The 20,507-nt window shown below is 41.3% G+C and overlaps 1 protein-coding gene and 2 pseudogenes across 1 annotated transcript in view; all 3 read right to left on the bottom strand.

Moving 5' to 3' along the window:
• LOC129137479 (neuroblastoma breakpoint family member 26) overlaps window positions 1-1,185 on the bottom strand; it is a 36,215-nt gene extending 35,030 nt beyond the window's left edge. The window contains exon 1 of the mRNA XM_063815113.1: window positions 1,076-1,185. The gene's annotated coding sequence lies outside the window, so the exon portion shown is untranslated. The remainder of the gene's footprint in view (window positions 1-1,075) is intronic.
• Window positions 1-20,507, bottom strand: part of LOC129137512 (notch homolog 2 N-terminal-like protein A) — a 30,406-nt pseudogene that overhangs the window by 7,542 nt on the left and 2,357 nt on the right.
• On the bottom strand, window positions 11,418-14,999 carry LOC129137531 (uncharacterized; annotated as a pseudogene).

The following is a 20,507-nucleotide window of genomic DNA, read 5'->3' as shown; positions in this document are numbered from 1 at the left end:
GACTGAGTTGAAATGAGGTCAGAACAAGGGACAGGGAGTTTCTAGCGTGGGTATTTGGGATGTACATGGTTGCTACGTATTTCTATCAACAAGGTGAGCTGAAAGTACCTGTAGAATATCTCCAAGGAGAACATACAAAGGATAGCTAGAAACATGAGCCTGAATGTCAGGGTTGGGTGGAGCTAAGGGAATGATGGTGAGATTCATCAGCAAGCTAATGAAGACAGTGGCAGTGGAGGCGAATACACACAGTGAAATTCCCTAGGGAGAGCTGTGATGTGGCTCAAAAGAGGGCGCAAAACAGTGCTCCAGGGAGCACAGACATTTAATGGATAAGAACAAGGTGATGAAGAAGCAAAAGGAACAGGGTTCAGAAAACCAGAAAAGCCAGTGCCCTGAATGTCTAGGGAGAGAGATTTCTAAAAGCAAATAGTCAATAACATCAGCAACTTTTCCTCTGGTGACAGTGTACTTATTTCTTTTAGTGAAGTAAACTCTGATTCCCCATCCTGGTGTACATTTTTTTTTTTTTTTTTTGAGACAGGGTCTCACTCTGTCACCCAGGCTAGAGTGCAGTGGTGCGATCATAGCTCACTGCAGCCTCAAACTCCTGGGCTCAAGCAATTCTTCCACTTCAGCCTCCCAAGTAGTTAGGACTACAGGTGCACACCACCACACATGACTAATTTTGTTTTATTTTTATTCTTGTTTTTTTGTAGAGATGGGGTCTTGCTATGTTTCCCAGGCTGGTCTCAAACCTCTAGCCTCAAGTGATCCTCCTGCCTTGGCCTGCCAAAGTGCTGGGATTGCAAGCGTGCGCCACCGCACCTGGCCCTGACATATATACTTTAAGCAGTCAAAGTATTTGGTCCTTTTTCTTTCTCTTTCTCTGCCCCCTGAAACTCTTAAAAGGAAGTTAGGGATAGTTGTCTGGAACATCCCAGTTCCTTATCACAATGCTAAATGTGCACCAGAGCTGGGGGACATTTAAGAGCCAGACACCATGATCTAAAAGATGCTAAATAAAGGTATCTGCTGAAGGTAGGAAAGCACTGGCTTTGGTCTCATTAGTTACCTGTAAACCCGACTTGACAGGTGCACTCATAGGTATCCCGGCTGAGCATATGGCATGTGCCGCCATTCAGGCAGGGTCGAGACACAAAGCATGGATGAGATGTCGAGTACTGGCAGTCCTCTCCTGTAAACCCTGAGGCACATCGGCACGTGGCTTCATGGCCTGGGCCACACAAGTCCCACCATTCTGGCAGCGGTTCTTCTCACAGGGGTCTCGATGTTGACAATATTCCCCCAACAAGCCTTCTGGACATCTGTATGGAAAAGAGAAGAGTCCATGAAAACACCTGACTTCTTGTAAGTCCAAAAAATTACAGTAAAACAATACAGTCCAATCAAGAAAGCACGAGATTGTGAATCAACAGACCTACAAGTACCACCTATAAAACTGCTTCCCTTTAGAAGAAAGAGTCCTTAGAGAACTTAACCACATACTCCCATGTCCTTTTGAGTCCTGGCAGGTGACAGAGTATCAGGTGTATGGTCTAGCAGGGTCTGCCATGGCCAGTCAACATGACCCCTATTCAAACGCAAAATGCACCCCAGCTTTTTTTCATGTGTGTACAGGTTGGGATGGTGTAACAGCACCTTTTTTAGAGCACTGTTCGTACTTGTCTGCTTAAATTCATTAACTTTCTCATTTTGACTAAGCCATTTGATAGGATTAAGATGTCCACAATATAATGCATGAACTTGACCCTATTATCCCCTCCAATTTAAAATATGTAAGATATCATGTGCTTTTCCTCAATTAAGCATTGAGAAGTAGTAAGTGCTTCTTTCTCTTATTTCCACTGAAACATCAATTGGCTGATACCTAGTTTTCTGGGTTATGTTCAGGTGGCTGACATTACAACGGAAAAAGGGAAAGGAGGTACAGGAATGGGGAAGAGTTCAAAGGGATATTTAAAAATCTGTTAATATTTAGTAGGCATTTTTAACCAAATAAAAAGTCACAAAATATAATTAAAACAACATAAAATATCTAAGATACCATATAAACACCAAAGTGAAGGAAGGAATCAATTGAAGAATAACATTCTATGATATTTTCCACATTGAGGCACTGAGGAAGAACCTTTTTACATGCCACCCCTTGATTCATAAGATGTACAACCATTTCAAACTGTGTGTATTATTTATGACAATTTTCTCTGAACAATATCAAAAAGGCATGGTAAGTCTCCATTTTCATAATGAAGTTGTTTAAATGGAATCTCTGAGAAGCACTGAAATTAAGAAACACAAACACTTTGATTCTAACTATAAATGCTGCTATATATTTGGCTGGTGTCCCAAATATGTGATTCAACTTATTCCTCGTTTTAGTTTTCAGGGACTAGAAAACTGAATCTAGTAGGCTGTTCCACCATTACCTCAAAGATTACACATTGAAACCAAACTCTAAATCCCCCTCTCAAAAACCAGCTCTTCTGTGCCCAAGCCTTGTTGTCCTGATTTTCCTAATCATTGTGACCTGAAACATTGGGGTCATGAGTGCTTTTGTCTTTGACAGTCATATCCAAGACCTTTCATTAACCATTGGTTGGCAAGGCTAGCTAGCAGGGGTCACAGTTACTGAGAAAAGAAGGAAGGCCAGATACTAGGGAACTAAGACAGAAAATGCCCAGAAGAATTCTGTAGTAGCTAAAATGGCTAAAGGAGAAAACAGGGTGGTGAATAGCTATAGTGGTAGTGAGGTAACTGGCCACAGCCTCTTCACCCCTCCCAGAGCTGCATAAGATAAGCATGGCGGAGCAAGGAGCGGCTAAGGCTCTGGGCATCTTCATGAGTAGGTGTAGCTACAGACCAACAGGCAGTGAAGAAAGTTCATAGCACTGAAACCAAAGATGGCATGCAGGTGACTGTGAGGAGTCTGTATCAAGAAGGTCAGAAGGTCTGGTTTGGAGTTCTGGTGCTGTGACCTTGGACAAGTTACTTATCTTCACTGACTATCCATTTTCTCACATTGCAAATAGTTAATAAGGTCACCTACATCATGAGATTATTCTAACAACTGAACAAAAGCAAGTATGTAAAAAACCTTATAAATGTTAAAAAGTTTTGCAAGTGGGCTGGGCACAGTGGCTCACACCTGTAATTCCAGCACTTTGGGAGGCTGAGGTGTGAGGACCATCTGAGGTCAGGAGTTTGAGAATAGCCCGGCCAACATGGTGAAACCCTGGCTCTACTAAAAATACAAAAATTAGCCAGGGTGGTGGTGCACGCTTGTAATCCCAGCTACTCGGGAGGCTGAGGCATGAGAATTGCTTGAACCCGGGAGGCGGAGGTTGCAGTGAGCCGACGAGATTGTGCCACTACACTCCAGCCTGGGCAACAGAGTGAGATTCCATCTCAAAAAAAAAAGTTTTGCCAAGTGAAAACATCTTTTCTCTCTTCTTTGTGCTTATTGAGGAAAATACAATGCCGCATCCAAATCACAGCTTGATTTGAGAATAGTTTCTTGTGTTGGTTTTTTGAAGTGGAGGAGCAAAAAGTGCCAATGTAGCATAGCTAAAATTAACTCTGAGATATATTATTAAAAGCATTTGCAGCTTATTCAAGAAATGTGTTATGAATGTTAAAAACTGCAACACAATTCTCACTCACAGTGCAGCCCTCTGGGCATTATTAGATGACTCTTCATTCTCCCATATGGGAATTATGCACCTTCTAAATAATGGCAAATTTTTAAACGTGGGTGGGCTTTGCTCAGCTTTGCTCCTGAACTATTACACCACCCTAACACTATCATGTGGCATATGCTAAGAGAATGCAAAGTCATTTAAATGGTAGCATCATAAACATATAATGGAAACATAAGGTTCCCAGGAAAACAAAAATGAAGCAAAATGGAAGTTTCTAAAGCTAAACAGATGTATTTCTGAATTATTTGTTTCTACAGTTTAATTCACATTGTTGCTCCCTATCAAGTATGGAAAAATAAGTTTTAACCTAAGATATATTTAAGAAATCAGTAAAACCAGAGATTGACAAAGCACAGTTTGCAAGTCTAATTTGGACCACTGCCTGTTTTTGTTTGGCCTGTGAATAGTTTTTTACATTTTTAAATGATTAGAAAAAAAGAACAAAAGAAGGATATTTTCTGACATTTCAAAATTATATACAATTCAAATTTCAGTGTCCATAAATAGTCTTACTGGAACACAGCCATGCTCATTCATTTATAGATTGTCTATGGCTGATTTTCCACTACAACAACAGAGTCAAGTAGCTGTAATGAGACCACAAAGCCTGCAAAAATAATTACTCTCTGGCACTTTACAGAAAAAGTTTGCCAACTTCTGAGTAGAGAACATATGAAGGCTAATTCTATAAATACCATCCAATATGCTTATTAATCATGATCGGTTTCTGATAGGAAATCAACCTTATTAGTTTCCACAAAGAATATTAAACTTATAATCATTCATTCACACAACAATTAGTAAATGCCTATTATGTGCCAGGCATTTTTCCAGTGCTAGAAAAATTCTTACACTCTTGGAGTTTACATTCTAATAGTGGAAGACGAAAACAAAATTACTAAGTAAAAGATGCACAATAGATGGAGTTAATTGCTGTGAAAAAAAATTAAACAGGAAGGAATGGAACTGGGGATGAGGGTGTGGGGTGAGCAAAGAGAAGTATCTCAGTTTAGAATAGGAAAATCAGAGAAGACCTTCACTAACAATACTTGAGTTGAAACCTAAATAAGGTGAGAGTAATCATGCAGGTATCTTAGGGAAACACATTCATGAGAAAGGGAACAACAAATGCAAAGGCCATAACACAGAGAGCAGCCCTAGCGTGTTTGAGAAACAGCAAGAATATCTGGAGCAGCAGAAAATAGATGAGAGCTGTAACTGGGATGTGGATCAATTGGGGCCTTTAAGCCACTGTAAAGAAAGACTCAAGGTTTTCCTCTAAATGGGATAATACTTACATATGAGGTACAACAGACTTACTCTCCTAAAGCCCGTGTACAGAACCACATATTTGCTTTATGTGAAACTAGACCTACTGTATTAATAAAGTTTGATTTCTATTTAAAATGTTTTAGAGGGCTGGACATCAGCTTAGTTCTTTACTTTTACCTTAGAAGATATACAAGTCTCTTTTAACCCACATTTTCATGAGGTCCCATTTCCCTTTCCAAATTATTGTTTCACAGCTAACCTTCTATGACTGTAGCCTAATTTCAGATATTTCTCTTTCTTTTCCATCTACTTCTTACTTATCCCTCTGCAACAAAACTTTAATTCTAATTATTGCTTAGAAACTGTTTTCTAAAAACAATGACTTTCCTCTAGTCAAGTTCAGTGGTCTCATCTGAAACTTCATAAGGAAATTCTCTCTCCTATAGGGAGAATTGCTAACCACTCCATGCACCGTTTTAATCACTTTACCTTGGCTTCTATGACTCCCTCTGTCTAACTCAAAACCCAGTGAAGTCTTAGTCTGGATTGCTGATTTCTCCTTCTTCCCCATCTATTATGGCCACCCTAATGTTTAAGTCTGGACTGCACTGCTCTTTCTCTCAAATGCATTTGTTACTGTTGTTGTTCACTTGGTTTTAAACAACTTCCTTCCTGTAACTGACTCCAAAATACACTGTTCCAGTCCCATATGTTCAGTTTTCTAGAAGTCATCTCTCTATCCTAATATGTGCTGCCACTATTTGAAACTAAACATTTGTAAAAGGAGATCATCTTCCCAAGAAACTTTAATTATTCAATTTTTCTAAGGCTTCCACACACAATTTAAAGTAACTTCATCTCTTTAAGTTGTATATAATTTATTACCACATTCTGACAAGACTTGTTAACTGAATTCCTATAATACTTATCATTCGTGTTCACAGTTTCCTTTTTGATACAAATTCTGATCATCTTAAAAGCCTCAGGCCAGACATCATCTTGTTGCTGGCTTTTCCCCCATTTCCAGCCATCCTTGGAATAACAGAACCTTCAGATTCAAGAAATTTAATTTCTATCCAATTAAGTAATCATTTCTAAAATATTTCTAAAAGATGATCACCAGCCTCTGCTTGAATACAAGCATGTAGCATGGTGCCGGATAAATCTTGAGAATTTAATAAATGCTTGGAGTTATTATTGTGCTGCTCTTAAGAGTACAGACTCTGGAACCAGACCACCTGGATTTCAATCCCAACTCCACCATTTACTCAATGTGTAATCTTGGGCCAGGTACTAAACTTCCCTGTTGTAAAAGAGATGTAATAACAGTGCCTACTTCATAGGATTTTTAAATAAGGGTAAAGCACTTAGAACACTATCCAGCACATAGTAAACACTATGCATTTGTTAACTGAAATTACTGGCTGACTACTTCAACAAAAGAACAGTCTTCAATGTGGGTGGATCCCACTGTGAGAAAGCTCTTTCTTTCTTAATTCTTCAAATTCTGCCTCCCTTCCTAGGTATATACCCGAGATAACTGAAAACATATGCCCACATAATAAAAATGTTCATAGCAGCATTATTCATAATAGCTAAAAAGTAGAAACAACCCAAATGCCTATAAGCTGATGAACAGATAAAGAAAATGTGGTATATCCATAAATGAAATATGTGGCCATGAAAAGGAATGACATTCTGATACATGCTACAACATGGATGAACCTTGAAAACATGCCAAGTGAAAGAAGCCACACACAAAAGGCCACATATTATATAATTCCATTTATATGAAATGTCCAGAATATGCAAATCCGTAGAGATAGAAAGTAGATTAGTGTTGCCAGGAGCTGTAAAGAAAGGGAAATAGACAGTGACTACTAAGCAGTAGAGAATTTCTTTCAGGGTGATAAAAATGTTTCAAAATTAGATAATGGTGGTGGTCTCACAACTCTGGAAATACTAAAGTCTACTAAATTAAACACTTTAAAAGGGTAAATTTTATGATACATAAATTATGTCTTAACTTTGAAAAGAACAAACTTTGTCTCTCTACAATTTCCAGGTTATCTCTACCGTCTAGAACAAAAAAGAACAAGCCTTCTGCTTCTCTTACACGTAGCCCTTCAAGAATCTGAAGATAGTTATGTGAGCCTTTTGTTTTCTTTTTTCCAGGATTCAATGGTTTGGCGTATTCCTCAGTATAGGGTTATTTCCAGGCTTCCTCACCTTTTTAGTGGTGCTTCTATGCTTAATAGTAGTAATAATAATCAGAATGACCAAAATTTTCTGCCTCCCTTCCCAGGTATATACCCGAAATAACTGAAAACATATTTTCTAAGTACTTAACTATGTATTGTATATTTGCTAAGCATTTGATAGCTATTGTCTCTTGTATTACTCGCTCCAGTGCTATATTATAATCTCCATTTTATATATGAGGAACTCAAAGCTTAGAAAGATCAAGATTTTACAGCTAGGCCGGGCACGGTGGCTCACACCTGTAATCTCAGCACTTTGGGAGGCCGAGGCAGGCAGATCACCAGGTCAGGAGATCGAGACCATCCTGGCTAACACAGTGAAACCCTGTCTCTACTAAAAATATAAAAAATTAGCCAGGCGTGGTGGCGGGCGCCTGTAGTCCCAGCTACTCGGGAGGCTGAGGCAGGAGAATGGCATGAACCCAGAAGTTGGAGGTTGCAGTGAGCCAAGATCGCGCCACTGCAATCCAGCCTGGGCGACAGAGCGAGACTCCCTCTCAAAAAAAAAAAAAAAATTCACAGCTAGTAGATGGAAGAGGCAGGATTCAAACCCAAGTAGACTCTAGAGTGCGTGTGCTTCAACACTAGGCTATCCTGCCTCCCCATCACTGGATGACTCCAGTTCATCAAAAACCTCTTTAAAAAGTGAGGCTCAAAATGGAAAAAGGCTTAACACATGTTCTTACCAGTGCAGCACAGAGCTGAACCATGACCTCCTGATCTGGACACTATGCTTTTACTATTTCAGAGTAAGTTCTTAAACTGAGGAGGCATCGTGAGAGTGCAGTTCAAGAAAGAATAATGCTCCGACTCATACCCAATGGATATGTGTACTTTTTTAAAAGGCACAAAATACTACTATGTGCTATGGAATACACACTCAGCTAAAATATTCAGAGCCTTATTTCACATGAACTACTAGTGTACCCTATTTTTCTCATCTTATACTTGTAGCACATGTTTTTTGAACCCCATAATTGGAACTGTCATCCATTCCTTTTAAATCCATCATATTGAATCTTTACTCCAAGTTTCCTTGATTGAGACAACTTTTACATTATACTCATACAATCACAGAATTTCAGCAGTGATCTCAGAAACCAAATGGTCTGAACCCCTATAGCACTGAAAAGGACACCAAAGCTAACGGATCTACCCAAAGTTGGTTATCTGTGAATCTAGCAATTTCCCCAGTTTTACAAATATATCCCTATCTTCACCTAGACCTTGCAATGAAATAGTACTTAACTGAAAGTGTATGACTAAGTCTTGCCCCAAGACTAGCACCTATTCAATCAGCTCTAACATCCTAAATGGACCAGCATCCTATCCATACCTCTCCTCTCCCTAAGGACAGTCTGGAAATTCCTTGCTGAACCTAAGCATATGACTAAAAGAATAATCTTTCCTAAGCATAATTTTCATGTCATTCTTCTGCTCAGAAACTAGCAACAGTATTAATACCAAGCCTTTCAAATCCAAGTTCTTTACAATCTCTGATCTGCTTGTCTGTCCCATTCCAATCACCTAACCATCTTACTCTTTAGTAGTCCATAACTCGAACACTCCATATTATTTCCATGAACAATGAACATCAGAAAATGGAGGACCAAAACAGTGGCTCTCCTACAAGGTCACCAAACCAATTAATAACAGACCTGGAGAAGAATTCTGGTCTTCTGGCTCCTAGTTCAGTGATCTGTCCAAAATACTACACATATGGTAGGCTGACAAAGAAAGAACAGAAGACCTTTTGGTTTCAAGTCATTTGCAGAGAAAGGGGGGGAAACAAAAACAGGAAAATCAGGAAAGAGTGGAAGGAAAATTAATAGTTCAAATTTAGGCATTCGAACTGAGACATCAAGAAAGGAAGCATGTAACTATGGACTGTGAACACAATATAAAGAAAATGATGTAAAATTTCTTATATCCTTATTCAAATCACGCCTTGCAGTTTTTTGCTCTAAAATCATTGCAGACGTATATAGATAAAGGGTCAAAAAACAACATGTATGAATGACATTTAAGGAAAAAGAGAAGAAAACAGAAGAAAAAACAGAAGAAAAGGGAAAAGGAGAGGTGGAGAATTTATTATATCATCTAAATATATGAAGCCCTTCTAAAGGGTCAATGCAGACATATTGCACCCAGATAAACAGAAGAAATGACATTATATTCTATATCTCTTACGTTAGCAATTTTAAAATTCCTTGAGTCAGAAGCGTTAAATACTGGAATGACTAAGGTTACATTTGTTATGGAAATTTCTTAAATTTAGAAAGACCTCATACACACACCTGAAGGTAAAAAAAAAAATGTACTTAATCAGTGGGTTGCAACCAAGTTACTTGTCAGAATCACCTGTAAACCTTGAAAAAATACGGATTCTCAAACTTACCTTATCAGAATCCCTGGGTGCTGAGTCCAAGATCCACCCCAACAGATTTTGATGTAGCCAGGACACAGAGTTTTTTTCTACCATAATGGGAGAGGTAGGGAGGAGGATCACTAGGAATGGCAACACAGAGTGGGAACTAGATCAATGCAAATTTTGTGGGCAAAATAGAATTTCTGTGGGTGTGATATTTTAAAAATGTATTGTAAGGCTGCTCTGAACCATCCAAGCATATCCCACTGAATTTAAACATTCTCTAAAGGTCCTGAAGTCAGCAACTACAATCCAGGTGAACCAAAAGTTGCTCCTCTATGTCATAGAAGCCTACAGGAGAGGGAGTAGGGTGGGAATGGAGCAGAGAGATCCCGAGAAGTTATGGGTAAATATTTTTTAAATCTAAACATTCAGAAAAATAAGAGAGACTAGGAATCACTCTCCTCCTCCTCTCCACCACACCAAAAAAAAAGGAATAAGAAAGTGAAAGGAAAAATAGTTTTAAGTTAAATTTCATCATCATCTGAAAGAAAATTACTCTGATTTTGTTTAAGCAAGAGAAGAATTCAGCTGAGAAATTATCTAGCAGGCAGCAAAATCAGGGAGTCACTTCCCATTGCAAAGCAAAAGAAAACAAGGAGCAAGAGGATGGTCCTGGATAGCTGTTTACACAATCAGACATACTGCTAACATCTCCTTGCCTTAGAAACTCCGTGATGTTTAAATTAACAATTGGCCACAAGCCAAACACAGGAACACTCAAAAGTTTAGAAGGGTGTGCTGTAATTGGTACCTTAGCAAAACACAATAACAAATTAAGAGGATTCAAGAAGCCTTCACTGTAGACTCTAAGAAGATTTAAGATTTGTACCAAGAAACAGGCTTCTAAATCTCTTCTACTGCATTAGTTTAGCATCTAAAGAACACCTGTCTAAAAATCAAAATATCTAAATCCTATCCTTTGAGTCAACTTGACTAACACTCAACTTGACTACCTAAAAGCTAGCTAATAATCGCAGCACCTCAGCAGAGCAGAGGTGGAGGGCATAGTTTTATGCACTGAGATCCTATAATAAAAGAAGCCCTATGTGTCAGAGTAATCCCATTTCTGACATCATATTATTTAATACTTAATTTTTCAAATCACTTTACAATCATATTTATTATTCCCTACAATTCTCTAAAGCAGGTTATTCCTTTAGTCCTGCTTCATAGGTGAGGAGACTACATATCATGAAGATTAAGTTATTTACCAAAACAAGTTAATGATAGACCAAGGATTATTACCCTCAGACTGTCTCATTGATTATACTCCTCTCTATCCGAAAGCTACACTTAAAGCTTTCACTCAAAGAAAAAGGAAAAGCAAAAACACCATCATATATGCTCTTTATTAAATGCTTCAGAAACAACAGCTCTGCTTCATCACTACAAAGCCTCCTGGTCCACTTCTGAAATTCTTAGTGACCTAGACGTGTACGAAATTTGAACTTTCCAAGAAGTATCTAGTTGGTGCTGAACAACCCAGTACTATTTTCGGGTGATAAATAACCTTGTTCTCTTTTCAAACATCTGCGATTGACATGTCGACTGACTGTTAACAATGAACAAAGACCATATTTTTCTGAAGCTCATCATCTTCCTAACCTTTTCTTTGAAAACAGATGTAGTTCATGTACTAGTTTTTTGGTGAAGGTAAAAATCTTTATTCAGATTAGGCCCAGAAAAAGAAGGGGCTGCTTTCCGTTCAACAAATATGCACAAGACACCATCCCACTGGGAGCATCAATCTCAGAAGCAGTAAAACACAGCCTCGGCCCTGAAAGGACTTTCTGAACACCTTTGGAGTGTCATCCGTTTAATATACATTATTTTAATTAATCCTATTAGCTGGATAATTTCATTCCCATTTTATTGGTGAGTTCATATAGCAGAGCTGGATTTGAATCCAGGATTACAGAGCAGGGCTCCAAAGCCCAAGTTATTTCCACTAAAAGGTCTGAAGAAATGTAGAATCTAGAAGTGTGGGTGGGATGGGGAAGATACGATTTGATTCCCTTTCCTTGGTCCAACCGTGTTAGAAACATCCAACCATAAAGAAGCTTTCTAAGGAAGCCCTTTGAATTAACGTATCCACTTTTTCTCACCCGCCCGTGCCCCACCCTCAGCCATGCCAAAAGAGCAGCAAATGCTGCTGCCAGGTTGGAGGAATTGGTGATCGCCACACCACATTCCTGGGTCTGGACACAGCCTGAAACAGCAGCAGAGCTCCGCGCCTCGCAAAGAATAACAGCAGTTGAGATTTTTAAATCATGTGCCTCAGCATGCAGCCACACCAGTTGCCCTACTTCTCCTGCCTCCCCCTTTCAAAGACGCGAGCAGCACACCGGGCTCCTCCGGACTTTCGGTGGGGTTGGAGTGTCAAAACTCAGGCGCGCCGCAAAACCCCGTCCCCATCCAAACCAAGCCCACACACCCGGCCCATGTGCCGCCCCCTGGCAAAGGCGAGGCTGGCTGCGAAGGTGCAGGCCGTTTGGCTTGGCGGCCCTGCCCCCGCTCTCCACGCCAGAATCTGGCATTCCTTCGCTCAGCCCCTCCGAGGCCCGCCGTCGGCTCTCGCTCGACCCCAGGAAACGCGGAACCTGAAGGGCAAAACTGCCCACCTCCCTGCACCCTGGCACTACGAAAAAGGAGTTTCTGAGACTTGCTGCCGGCCTCCCTCCTGCCGAGGAGGCGTGTGAGGGGTCCCGGGCCGCGGGGAGCAGAGGCGGCGGGGAACCCCGGGGGTCGGCGGGGCACCACGGGAGGGGCCCCCGGCGATGTCCAAACTCTTGGGAACCCAGCGAGTGGCCTCGCTCCGCGCCGGCGGCCGAGCCTGGCCTTCCCACACAGAGAACGACCGAGGGGGAGAAGGGTCGCCCCAGGTGGCAGCCCCGGGCGCCGCGGACAGCGCCCCTCAGCCCGATACTCACCATGCGCGGGGGCCGCGCAGCACAGCCAGAGCGCCAGCAGCGCCCACAGCAGAGCGGGGCGCAGGGCGGGCATCTTCTCGGTCGCCTCCTCCGCCGCCGCCGCCGCCGCCTGGGCAGATCCACATGGGGAGGGGGTCCCGATAGAGGAGCCCCACTCTCTCCTCCCCTCCTCCTGCTTCAAAGGCTCAGGCCCTGGCGCTACGCTCCGAAGCCCAGGCGCAAATGCCTCGACTCCCCGCCCCCCGAGTCCGCCGCTCCTCGGCCGCCACCTCAGCCGCCGCCCGAAGTTTGGCTGAAACTTTCTGGGGTGTGCAGCGAAGCAGCCTCGTGTGTCCTTCCGCCTCAGCCGCCTCCTCCCACCGCAAGCCCCACCCCACTGTCACCGCGGCCTCGGCCCCGCCGCCTTGGGCACCCAGGGGTTTCCCGCAGGAAGAAGCGCCGGCCCGAGCTCCGCGCGGAGGGATCTACTACGAGTCACTGGCCCCGTCCGCATCCTTCTCCAACAGTCCCGGGGGCCGCCGCGCCTTAACTCGATCAGGGCTGCAACGGCTCGCTGGCTTGACCAGTGCAGAAGGGGCGTGGGGGTGAGGGGGGTGGGGTAGGACTCTGAACTTCAAGCACTGGAGTTTGCCGGGATCGTGAACTTGCAGGGAGAGGCGGTCCTCATCCAGTGAGGTCTGTATCGCCACCTACACCCACACATCCACACACTGCTTTGCTAGCTAGAGGAATGCTCCGGAGTAGGACCAGTGCTGTCAAAGAAGGAAAGTGGGCCAAGGCGCCAAAGTCCATTAAAAAGGAATAGAGCCATCACGGAGTGGTGCTGCCCCATTCATTCATTCATTTGTTCATCCGTGTAGCGAATATTTCTTAAGTGCCTTACTTTGCGTAGCTGTGTGCTTGGCAGTGGGATGATACCAAAGATGCACAAGCAACTTTTGAGTACCAAGACTATGCCGCTGTGGGCTGGGGGATTCAGGGAAGTCTTTCCCAGAGGAGCTGGGATGAAAGCAGGATCTTGAAAGGTCAGTAAAATTTGTATAAGACAAGGAGACCAGCTAAGCTAAGGATATTCATTGTAACACTGTAATAGCAAAACCTTGAAAACAACATAAATGCCCACCCTTAGAGGAATGGATGAATAATGTATGGTATATTTATAAAATGAAATGCAACACAGTAATTGAAAAGACTATAGCTATTTATGTCAATAGGGATAAATCTTAAAAACTAAATGATAGTGAAAAAACTAATCGCAGAGGGAGACAAAGTATACCATTTATGTATATTTTTTTCAAGACAATACTACACATTATCTGTGGATGCATATATATAGATATAGGTATTAAGAGACTATAACCAGAATAGTAGTTACTTCCAGGGCAGGAGAGTAGGGGGTGTGATCAAACCTGGGTACAAGTGGGCTTCTAAGAAAAGAGCTAAAAGTAAGAACAACAACAATAGTTGTATGGACATATCATTCCAGGAAAGAGCCCTCGTGAAAGCAAAGGTACAGTCAAAAGAGTAAGTAAATGAGTTCTGTCTCTGTTAGCAGTGAGAGGATTCAAGGATGGAAAGGGGGTTGGGACCAAATTATGCAGCCTTGAATGGCAAGCTGAAAGGGTGGGGAGGCAGCTACCTCTTAGGTCACATAAAACTATTGAAAGTTTTTGAACAGAGTTGAGACTGATGGAAAGGAAGATTGCTCTGATAATTCTGTAGAAAATTGATTGTTGGGAGCAAGAGGTGAACTGGAGCCCAGGACCAGTCAAGAGTTGGTGAACAGTCCAGGCACAAATTTAAGAAGACCTGAACTAATAAGGTAGATTTCAGAAGGAATGAATCTGAGACAATGTTAAAGAAACAGGAAAAAAAAATGGAGGTGTGACTAATTGGATGTGGGAGTTTACAATCCTGTTGGGATGGGAAATCCTACCCACAGAACCTCTCCCTGACTCCTATAGGATAAAATTCAAACTTCTAAACATGGTACATACAAGGCCTTTTCGTCATTGGGCCCCATCTCTTGTCCTCCCTGCCCCTGTTATGAACTTCACACAATAACAGTATTGACTAACTTGAGATTCCCCCAAACATATCTTGCTGTTTCTGTCCCTGTATCTTTTGTTCCTTTGGCTTGGAATGACTCCTGTAGTCCCCTTCCCTCCTCCTCTTAATGAACTTCTAATCATAATTCATCCTTCAGTCCAAAGAAGGCTTTGCCGACACCACAATAAATTCCTCCCCCTAACAGACAGTCCCTCCACTGTCTTCCACTGCCGCTTCCTTATCTTAACACCGATACTTATTTTTCACACAGGACTCTTTGTACTTCTGTGTTCTCAACTAAGTTTTGAGGTCCTCATGGGCAAAGACCACAGCCTATTAATCCCCAGTGTCTATCACATAATAGATGTTGAACTAGAATGTAAAACAACACTAAGCAAGTACAAGTCAGTATGGGCATAGACCTATGAAGTTCCAAAACTGCATGTTAACAAGCACTTTAGGTAAGCAAGTACCATTAGTGAAAGTAGTCACATTGAAATACTGGAAACCCTTTTCAAAAATAACGTAGTCAAAATATTTTTGGAATTTGTCTTGTGCAAGTATATTCAGAGAAAGATAACATTATTTTTCAGTTGTTTACCCACAGTGTTACCAGTTCGATCTTCCTCTTTACTCACTAAAGATAATTCATAGTGACTTGGCTGCATACAAATTTTAAAAATCACCTGCAAAGGTAAGTTTTGTCACTATTAAAATATATTCAGAAGAATATAAGATAGTTATCCCCAAAGAGCAACTCTAGAAGCGACTGTAGCTATGACAACATTATTAAAATAAATGTGCAGGCCAGGCGTGGCGGCTTATGTCATAATCCCAGCACTTTGGGAAGCTGAGGTGGGCAGATCACCTGAGGTCAGGAGTTCGAGACCAGCCTGGCCAATATGTTGAAAACCCGTCTCTACTAAAAATACCAAAAATTAGCCGGGCATGGTGGCGAGCACCTGTAATCCCAGCTACTCAGGAGACTGAGGCAGTAGAATCACTTGAACCCAGGAGGCAGAGATTGCAGTGAGCCAAGATCGTGCCACTGTACTCCAGCCTGGACAACAAGAGTGAAACTCCGTCTCAAAAAAAAAAAAAAAAAAAGGGTATGCAGTTTCTCAAAGTAACCATTTTAAAGAAAGCAGCTATTATGTTCACATATAACTTTTGTTGAATGTGTTACAATATGAAAACTTACTGCATACATTCTGGTAAGGACAAGAGAAGTAAAGAGTAAATATGAATGGAAGTAAGGGGAAAATATGACTGAAGACATTTTTTAAAGATAAGTTTTAATGATAGAAAAATATGAATAAGGGCTACCAATTGTTTTAGTTTTAATCAAAACTAAAAATATATATCTATGTCTTTACTGATTTAAACTCACATAAAACTGCCTTCCAAAATAAATGCAGAATTGGGCACTTATTTGTTCTCATGTCTGTCCTCTCAGAGCCAATAAGCTGTAAAAAACTCTCAAAATAAAACTCTGTTTTATTTTCTGTTTTGCCCCGGTTTCTATCACATAAGTGCTCAATAATATATGTTTTACATAAATGCTGAATGAGGAACATATATATCTATATAAACTGGGGAGCAATGCAAGACTGGAAGAATGTCTTGGTGTGTTGGAGAAGTTGAAGAAGAGATTGTGGGATAGCTATGACACATAGATTGAGCTCCTTGAGTATAGTTCCCCTTGATCTGAAGTCACTGGGGCTCTCACACCCAAGAAACAATGGGACAGAGATAGGATAACCATAATAGGCACTCCCATTCGAAGAGTCAGAGAACAGAGGCATACAGCGGTCAGTAGTCCACAGCAATTTTGAAATCTAGCTGAGTACATATTACCAGTTCCTTGATTAGGGCCCAGTCCTGCTCCTGGGAATGATTCCCTCTGGCTATCCATCAGTCCTCTGGGCTCTTGGTTCCATTCTTTGAGCCGTTCTTCTTTTTCCCTAAGAAGTAATCCTTGTTTTTGGCTGGGTAACTTTCTCAGCCTGCTTCTCTGAGGCAGATTGAGGGTCCAAAGGCATCTTTTCACTTTGTACTCTCTTCATCCTTTTCAGTCAGTCCAAGCTGGTATAATTCACTTAAAAATGTTAAGGCGTCTTATATACTAATTGATAACGAACTTTACTAGGCAAAAGCCACACCCACATTTCATTCTGAAGCCAGCTTTTTCACCTTGCTTGGACTGTGAGTCTGACATGGGATAACAGAACCTTAAAATTCTTAGAAACTCTTTTGTCCAATGGAGAGGTACATTGCCCAAGATTGTAGAAGGCTTTTTGTTTAACTGAAAGGATATATGAGGCACCACCTTAATTGAGGTCTTAATCATGAGTCTAGCTGTCACATCTTGGAATTTATTTTTGCCCTGAAGCCATTTCTTATTTTGAAAGCTTTCCCTGTCTAGAGAGATTGAGGATGAGAAGCAGTTTGATGTTTGAACCCAGCAAAGTCTACGGCCATGCCACCCTGAATGCACCCGATCTCTTCTGAACCCAGCAAGTCCTGCCTCTTTATAATTCCTCTAAATTCTGCTTAAAAACCAAATGGCTCCTTTTTTAGCCCACTTTTTTTTCTTTTTTTTTTTTAATCAATATCTTATAATAATGTGGCTAAAAGAAACCTCTCTGTAGTTTTGAAATTCTGCTGAAAATCTCCTTAGCCAGATCCTCCCATTCATTGGGCACCTTTTCTATTTTCCCACATTATCAAAGACGAAAACTTTCTGCCACTACATAACACAGGTCATTTCTTCAGCCACCCCCCATAGTATTTTCTTTACTGTCCTTCAGTCTCTCCAGCAGTCTCCTCGATGTCCTTCCAGTATTCACTAACATTTTTCTCGAGGCCTTTCTAACTTCTGTGGCAACCAGGTACAAAGTCATTGCCATTTGTTTTCAGTGTTTGTTATAGTGAAAGTCCACTTTCAGATACCAAATTCAGTTCCAGTTATCTATTGTTACTTAGTAAACTACTCCAAAACTTAGCACAATAAGCAATTTATTGTATCTCATCATTTTGGTAATCAATAATTCTAGCATGGTTCAGCAGGACAAATTTATTCCATAGTGGCCACAGTTAGGGTTGCTCAGTTGTGTCCAGCTGATGGAAGACTGCTTCACACATAATGCCTGGCACCCTGATGGGAACTGCTGGTCGTTGTGCTCAGCTAGGCCCCTCCCCTTGTCATGTGGTCTCATGGCCTCTGCACGTGGTTTATCTAGCATGGTAGTTTGACTTATCCAGCAGCTTAGGCCTTAGAAGACATATCCCAAGAGTCTCACATGGAAGCTACAAGGCTTCTTACTTACCTAGCCTGGCCAGTCAGACATCTCTTCTGCTGTATTCTATTAGTCAAGTAAGTCTCTAAGGGTAGCCCATATTAAAGGGAGGAGAATTAGATTCCACCTCTCAATGGGAGAAGTAGCAAGTAATTTGTGGTCATCTTTAATCTACTACAGACACTGTATCCTTGATCTCAGAATGATGCCTCTTTGTCTGGAAAGGGCATTTGTTTTTTAAGCCCAAGGTTAGAGAGACAGACATGCAGCTGTGATGGATCAAGAAGACATCATGTTCTAACCAGGTGATCACAGGGATCACTGAAGTGACAGATGTTGCAGACATATTGTCCTCCTATCTAAGTCCCAGCCAATGTTACGTGTCAAAATTAGGGAAGCAGTACGCAAAATGGTTAGGCAGGCCATTCTGAAACAAAACTGATTGGTTTCAAATCTCGGCTTTGCCATCAATCAGCTTTGTGAATGTGGGCAGTATAATTTACCTCCCTGTGCTCCACATTAGTCATTTGTAAAGTGGGCATTAACTAGAGCCTACCTCAAAAGACTGCTGCGAGGATGAAAAGAGTTAGTACACACACAATTGTTAGAGGAGGATCTGGCAAAAATATATTAGACATAGCTATTTTTATTATTGATGTATAGATTATGCAGTAAACTATATCAACATCAATAATCCTTTTTACCCAGAAACAAGTTGGAGAGAAGAAAAGGAAAATGAATTTTAAAAACTGAATGAAAAGTAAAAGTATCATTGGAATATTTGGAGCTGACTGTAAAGACTGTGACACCTTCCGATTTTTTGTCCCTTATCATCAATTCAGGTATTCCCTGAAGCACAATCAGTTGACCAAACTAAGAGCAGTGCCCTCAGGAAAGAATAAAATGAATAGTTTAATTTACCAACATCATTTACCCAGGTTATTTGAGTTTTTTTTTTTTTTTTTTTTTTTTTGAGACAGAGTCTCGCTGTCGCCCAGGTTGGAGTGCAGTGGCGCAATCTCGGCTCGCTGCAGGCTCCGCCTCCCAGGTTCACGCCATTCTCCTGCCTCAACCTCCCGTGTAGTTGGGACTATAGGCGCCCGCCACCTCGCCCGGCTAATTTTTTGTATTTTTAGTAGAGACGGGGTTTCACCGTGTTAGCCAGGATGGTCTCGATCTGCTGACCTCGTGATCCGCCCGCCTCGGCCTCCCAAAGTGCTGGGATTACAGGCGTGAGCCACCGCGCCCGGCCGGTTATTTGAGTTCTAAGCCAGAAAACTGAGAGCAGACACACACATAACAATACTTGGTTGCAAAATGGAAATAAAAAGCAATGTGTTAGGATAGGCTAGATTATGCTCCAGTAATAAATAATCTCCAAATCTCAGTAACTTAATACAACAAAAATGAATTTCTTGCTCATTCTACATGTTCAATTAGGGTTAGCAGGAAGGCTCTGACCATCACAGTAACTCAGGGACTTAGGTTGATGAAAGCTTCATCTTATTGATCTTCAAGGATCAATAAAACAGTGGAAACTGAAAAGGGCCAATTATGTACTAGCTCTTAAAAATGTCTGCGTTCTTCCCAGAAGTGACCACATGAGACTTCCTCTCACGTTTCAGCCAACGAAACAAGTTACATTTCACTGTTCAAAAGTCATAGCTAAGTTAAAATGGGATGAGGAAGAATAAAGTTACCATGTATCTACAAGGAGAAAAGCTTAACAAAAAGCAAGAAAGCAGCACATACAGTGACTGGTGGATTGCATTATTGTTCCACAAATATTACTCTCCCCTCCTGCACTCTGTGGGCAGACTGTACTTTTCTGCACCAATGACTTTGGACTTGGCCATGTGACTTACTTTGGTGAACGGAAAATGGCAGAAGCGAGACTGTGCCAGTTCTGAGCAGAGACCAGTCATCATGAGTCTCTGCCAACTCTCTTGCACTCCTGCACTCTGCCATGAAAATGACAGACTTAAACCAATCCATACCTAAACTATAGATCCTTGAGGGAGAAATGGATGTGTGTTGTATAATACTGAGATTGGGGAGTTCTTTGTTGAGCAGCATTGTTTCAGCAAAAAGATGACTAATACAGTGACTCAACACAAGGATTTCATGAGACTGGCTACTACACATATGGTTTCCAAGAAAGGATATGAAATAAGACCTTACTAGCTAGTATTCTAAGAAATGTAAAGCAAAATGAGATGGTGTTACATTATTTGTATACTAGCTAGATATAGAACTAAAATATAACTATCCAATTATTTACAAATTAAATAAGAAAAAAAATAAAAGGAGAATTTCTAGTGCTTTTGAGGCTAAGATAATAAAATTAGAAAGTCCTTTTATCCCAGGAAAATCATCTTTAGTCCATTCCTGCTGCTATAGCAAAATAGCTTAGACTGGGTAATTTGTAAATAATAGAAATTTATTTCTCACAGTTCTGAAGGCTGGACCAAGATCAAGGTGCTGGCAGATTCAGTGTCTGGAAGAGCTTGCTCTCTGCTCCCAAGCTGGCTCCTTGTTGCCAC

The sequence above is a fragment of the Pan troglodytes genome, chromosome 1, assembly GCF_028858775.2.
Source record: "Pan troglodytes isolate AG18354 chromosome 1, NHGRI_mPanTro3-v2.0_pri, whole genome shotgun sequence".
In the NCBI taxonomy this organism is placed as follows: domain Eukaryota; kingdom Metazoa; phylum Chordata; class Mammalia; order Primates; family Hominidae; genus Pan; species Pan troglodytes.
The sequence above is the reverse complement of the archived record's forward strand: the minus strand, read 5'-3'. Positions and strand labels throughout refer to the sequence as shown.